General features: G+C 36.8%; 1 protein-coding gene across 4 annotated transcripts in view; it reads left to right on the forward strand.

The window, feature by feature from the left end:
• The window catches only part of LOC144967763 (synapse-associated protein 1-like), a 74901-nt gene that overhangs the window by 55450 nt on the left and 12768 nt on the right, over positions 1–6683 (forward strand). The gene's annotated exons all lie outside the window — the stretch shown is intronic.

Consider the following 6683-nt stretch of genomic DNA (forward strand, 5'->3'; position numbering starts at 1 on the left):
TATGTTCTCCTCTTTGATTTTGGGTAATTTGAGTGCATTGGATGCACAGTCTTTTTCATTTTAAAACAAATTTACTTTAGAGTAAATAAAAACATCACAATACAAAATTGCCCTACTCCAAAACGCATGGTTTTTCTTAATGGCCAGAACACTTTAACCTCAAATATCGATGGATTAAATTTACCCTCGACTTGCCTGGACGTCTCAATTACGAGATTTTTGAGATTTTTCGACAAGTTGAGGATCATTATAACATCATCGAGTTTCTTTGCCAAAAGGGATGGAGAATTTTTTTCTTCTGCGTACACCATGTCATTTGGTTTTACCTATTTGGTCTTGCTATACAAACCACAAAAGGTTATTTGACTGAAACGCGTACTTATTAATTTTTGCAAGTGGATCTGAATTTAGCCAGGAAGGGACGAGATTTTCGGTCAAGAAACCAGGTGAACATAATCAGTGCTCTATCTACGTTATATGTTTCACTACTCCGTTTCATTTTCATCATTGACTTTTGTGGGAAAACAATTTAAGCTCATGGCTATTTTGTATTTCCATAATTTATGTATTTCTTTATTTATGTTCCTTTACTTTCGTTTCTTTTATTATTATCCTTTTTGATTGCATGTATGGTGATGGTTCGGAATTATAAAGGATTATTATTTTGATATGCTGTGGTCAAAATCTGGTGATATGCATTTAATGTGTTAAACACAATGATGGTCCTTATTCTAAAATTAATAGTTCTGTATTTTAAACTTCTCGAGAGGAAAATAAATTCTATTTTTAGAATCTCGGCCATCAGTAAGGACCCTATGACGTATTTATCAATGTTTTCGATAACTCACTAACAATTCTTTACTTTCTTTCTGTCTTCTTTTATCTTGTTCATTAGTCATTTCGTTAATCAATAAGGACGTTGGTTTAATTCACATTCTTTCTTGTCTTTTGCATTCACAAGAATTTCTTTAAATTCGGATTTAGGATTGAGTTCAAGCCATTGGCCTATCAATATTCTAAACTATTATTTTGGTTTTACAAATTTCCCAGTGTATTGTTCGTATTGTTTTCAAAGATTTAAAAACAGTTTTACAGGAGATGACATTTTATGTGAAGTAAGTCACCGGTCTGACTCATTTCTCTTCAAAACACAAATCCTAATTTCATCCCCAACCAAGACACAAACGAAAAACGAACATAATATCATATTTATTTACAAACTCCTAAAACATAATAGATAAGATGATGATAAGATATAGAAAAATTGTATAGCGCATAATCTTGACTAGGTCATGCATTATGCAATTCACAATGAAAAGTCGTATGAAACAAGTTCAATTATAACAAGAAGTACAATCTAAATGTCTTGTGATCTAAAGGCTAGCATACAATCGCTATTGTATAAAATCGGGTTAAACTCCGATCCTATGAGCCTTTTGGCCCTGGAAGACCAACACCAATTTTATAAAGTATAAATGAATAATGATATGAAATTGAATGTAAACTTCAATTGAATTACGAAAATAAATAGAATGGACGTTTCGGGTTTCCCCTTTATCAACAAACAGGATGAATGAAACACTACAGATGAATGAGATGATGTGGTCGTGGCGTTGTTTAGATGAGTAAACAAAACATTGATGGGTAGGAAACAGTATGCTCCTTACATGACAACGCCACAACCACATCCTCTCATTCATCTGTAGTGTTTCATTAATCCTGTTTATTGATAAAGGGGAAACCCGAAACGTCCATTCTATCTGTTAACGTAATTAACTTGAAGCTTACATTCAATATCACATTGTTATTTCTTTCTTCGAGCTTCGAGCAGCAACATTTACATTTAAAGTACAAATGACGCTCGAGCTGACGCAATCCATCTCCAAGTTAGAGGCAACGACCTGCCATGCTTGTAAACACCGACAAACTCAATATTATGTATGTACAAGTCTTTCACATCCCATCACTTTCCTATCCTGTGGTGCTTTTAAAAAAAATGTCGCCCGTGTTGTTGAACTGCTTTTTTCCACATTTTTCTTTAAAGCCAGCAATTAAAAGAAATCCATAAAACAAACAAAAAAACAAAACAAAAACAAACAAACAAAAATAACCCCAAACAAACAAGCAGTCAGCTCTCTCGGGTAACTCGCCCCAAATCTTTTGTTCACTAAAGCCAAATCCAACACATTCTCTCCCCCCAACCCCTCCTCCTCCTCCTCCTCCCCTTTCTCTTCCTCAACCAACTTGAACGACACAGTGGATTTCAACATGCTGATCACAACCCTACTCTGACAAAACACTTTTACAACCCCCCCCCCCCCCCGACCCCAAAAAAAATAATTAAAAAAAAAATTAATCAATGCATATTTTAAGAATTGGGCAGTAAACTTCTACTTCAAGTAACGATCGTTTGAGACAATTTTTGGCATATATTCGATCATTTCAATCGGTATTTAATTTTAAAATGAAAAGATGTTTTAAAGTGTTATTGTCGTATTATGACAGAGCAGTGTTGTCCGCTTAATGCATTTGGGGGTTGAACCCATATTTGGGTCAATGTCAAGCTGACATAATAATCCGGAGTGATCAAAATAATAACAATATTGATAGATTTATGTCTTGTGCATTATTGCATTGGTTAACCAGTTAACTGCCGTTCTTCAGAAAAACGCGTATTTAAAATTTTGGCCAGAAAACTCGTCCTTCAAATATCGATCGATTTAAATGACCCCCTTCTTGGGGGGGGGGGGGGATACTTTTTTTTTTTAACGTGTTTGAGAGGGTTGTTTTGTTGTTGTTGTTGTTGTTGTTGTTGTTGTTGTTGTTGTTGCTAATATGACTTGACTTGACTTAGATGCCTTTCGCGTCTCGACCGAAAGATCGGGTCGCCTTGGCTGTTTCCAGTATTTCCTGTGTGAGTTGTCTCCAATATTGCAGGTCCTCTGCTAGGGTTCTCAGATTTTCAAGGTCCCCTGCCGTTATGAGACTAATGCTTTGTCCAAGTGTTGTGAGGTTTTTGTTTAGGATCACAGGGAGTGTTGTGATCAGTCTTCCTCTGAAAAGGTTCCCGTGTTTTTGGAAGTATCCCGACATGGCTTGGTTAGCTGGTATGTTTTTGTCCCTGCGTAGTATGTGACCGAAAAGTTGCCATCGTTGTTGTAAAATGTCAAGGGAGATTGGTCTTTCTTTTGTGATCTTATATAGGGATTCATTTGAGATCTTTTTTGGGTATTTGATGTCCAGCACCCCTCTTAGCTGTGTGCGATGGAAGGCATCCAGATGTTCTTCTTCGGATTTTGTCAACGCCCAAGTCGCATACGGTACGTTTACAAGAGCATGGTACAGTTTCAGTTTGGTTTTTCTCTTTATTTTGTCACCTCTAATCCATACATTGGTGAGTTTACTGAGTGCGGCGTTTGATAGCTGTTTTCTTCTTTGTACATCCTCGGTGTCTCCAATTAGTGAGCCGACTTTCTTTGTTCTTTTCCATTCCTCTTTGTTCCTCGATATTGTTGTAAATTCGGTTTTATTGGCATTGACTTGGAGGTTATATTTCATGAGGGTATTTTGTATGATGTCTATATTTGCTGGTGTTGATCCAATAAAATCGACATCATCTGCATAGGCGATTTCTCTAGGGATTGCATTCTCAATATGAGTCGTTGGTTTTGGAATGACTTTTCGAACTTCTTTCAGAGCGTGTTCTAAGTATATTGTGAACAGAATCGGGCTCAGACTATCTCCTTGGGGGGTCCCGATGTTACTTTCAAACTGCGTCTGTTTTGTGGCCCCGTATATCCTTGGTTGTATCTTTGTGTTGCTGAGGAGAAATCGGATTATTCATATTGCTAATATGAGGGTCATTTAACTCAATCGATATTTGAAGGACGAGTTTTCTGGCCAAAATCTTTAAAATGCGTCTTTCTGAAGTACAGTAAATTACAATATTAACATAAACATAGCAAAATAAAGAGTGTTCATTGGTTTATGAAATTGTGAAGGTATTGATTTCAATCGGGGAAATTGTTATTTGTTTTGATTAGAAAGGATGTAGGGTAATCGTGGTTGTTGAAATGAGAATGTTGATGGTTATCGTGGTGGTTTGTGGTAATGAGGATGCGATGATGATTATGATTGTGATGGTTTTGGTGGTGGTGGTAGTGGTGATGATGATGATGATGATGGTGGTGGTGGTGGTGGTGGTGGTGGTGGTGGTGGTGGTTGTGGTGATGATGATGGTTATGATTATGATGGTGGTGGTGGTGATGATGATGATGTCGATTGCGGTGGTGGTTATGGTTGTGGTGGTGATGGTGGTGGCGGTGATGATAACGATGATGACGATAGTAATGGTGGTTGGTTGTGGAGGTAATTCATCTTGTTGATTGATGATAATGATATTGTTTACATCCATTACGACTATTAATAGGAGAAAAAAGAAGATGGAGAACATGTGTGAAGCATACGCTGTGGTAATGAAATCAATGAACACACATTATAATAATATTATTATCATTCTTATTACGGTACATTGTACCAAATATGGTAACATCAATTTCAACTCTGGATGACCCAGACGGACGACCATGTCATCCTGTCGCATTGATTACCTACCCTGCATAGACTTAACACTTTCTTCTTTTTTTTTCAAATTTGGCTAGAAAACTATTTTTACTTCATAAATCAACACATCACGAAAACTCCCAACTTGTCAAGCAATTTTTTAGGCTTGAGACTTTTTACAGAAGTTAGAAATGCGGGTTGGGTTTATTAAATATCAATATTTGTTATCGCTTTGCGAAGCCTGCGATCTAAACGCATAATTTATTTTTTTTTAAAAACAAGTTGGTGGAAGAAGGGGTCGATTTAATCCATCACTACAAGAGATTAGAAGTCTCGGGTTATTATTCTTTTTGGAGACAATCTAGTGGGTCATCTTAATCAATCGAAACATTATGAATTTAAAGTTGTCAGACCCCTCATGAGATGAAGACCTTTCGGTAGGGTACAGCACTACATTTATGTCAAAACGTCGTAAGAATCAACACATTTATTTCAAATCACAATTATTCCGTCTACTTTAATGCCAATGGAGCCATTTGGAGGTCGCGATGCGCCCCTGTGATCACTTTTAGCATGCGTCTTTCAAGTGATCAGTTCATTGTTTTGGAAGCTCCGTTCATTAATTATTATTTATTTCTATTTCTGCTATTATTTATTTATTTATTTTTTTTTTTCTTGTTTTTTTTTTTTTTGGCTTACCGATGCATACTCAACCTTTTTAACTAAGAGAGCGGTACTCTCGCATTTAAAAAAATTGGCAAGAAAACCCGTCGATCGATTTAAATTACCCTCATCTTGCCAAATATTCTCAAACCCGAGACTTCGCGAAGTTACGGGGGAGGGGGGGGGGGAGGAAGACGAAGCTCAGAGTTGTAAAGGATTATAATGAGAAGAGCTTCATTATCCTTTAGCGAGTTGTTGGTTTTATTTTTATGTTTTGTCAACGGTTTGCTTTTTTAAATATATTTGTTGTTGTTGTTTTATTTTTTGTTTTTTTTTGTTTTTTCCCCCCATTCTTTCTCTCATGCTAAAGGAATTTTAATTGCGGAAACAAAACACGAGATTCTTTTATTGATGTGCATTGTTATCATCTCGTACGTTCACATGTCTAAATTTCTCGTTACGGTGTATATGTCGCAATACATTAGTTATTGAAGACTCGTTCGCGTTATTTTTCACTCTTTGCCTAACTGGAATTTATACTGGAATAGTCAGAAGGAGGAGGAAAAGGAGAAGGAGAAGAATGAGAAGAAGGAGAAGGAAGAGGAGGAGGAGGAGGAAATTGACGTGACGAGAACGAAGGGAAGAAAGGAAGAGAAGAAATGTCTTTCTATTCACCGGAACAACGCATTCATAATGCTCCACATTATGATACAATGATATGATTTGAACAAAGTAATGATGATATTATTATTAAAAGTAAAAGAAAGACATTCGCACATTCAAAAATACTGGCGCGTGTCAGGTTTTTATTGATTTGCTCTCGAAAATGTCCTTTTAATTATTGTGCCGAGGCGGTCCACTTCACCTGTACTCTATAATAATATACTCTATACCCTGTGTATTTCCACACTCATTCATAGATGTTTTGTGTCGATACAAATTATTGTCTTAAATATCAGCTCCCCCCCCCCCCCCCCCCCCCCCCCTTTTTTTTTTTTTCACTCACCCACACACATGCACATTAACGCACTCACATATTTCCACACATGCACACACACGCACATAGTCACACATTCTCTCTCTCTCTCTCTCTCTCTCTCTCTCTCTCTCTCTCTCTCTCTCTCTCTCTCTCTCTCTCTCTCTCTCTCTCTCTCTCTCTCTCTCTCTTTCTCTTTCTCTCTATCCTATTTTACTTTCCCTCTATTATTTTCATTTAATTTCTAAATGGTGACTTTCAGTCGCCCAAAAGAATGGATGCCCTAGTGATAAGAGATAATAAACGGATGGTTTGACTTCTTTCAAAGTTACATTCTAAATTTGCGAACCTTGTCATTTGTTGTCTTCCAACTGGGACTTAATATATAGATAGTTCGAAGATGACGTCACTCAGGTCTTTGTTATTGTTGTTTTGCCATCCGCGTTTATGAGTTATTCTCACTAAACTGTATTAACCAGAC

This window comes from Berghia stephanieae, chromosome 3 (assembly GCF_034508935.2).
Source record: "Berghia stephanieae isolate SIO BIC M18660-M18661 chromosome 3, UCSD_Bste_1.3, whole genome shotgun sequence".
NCBI classification, from domain to species: Eukaryota; Metazoa; Mollusca; class Gastropoda; order Nudibranchia; family Aeolidiidae; genus Berghia; species Berghia stephanieae.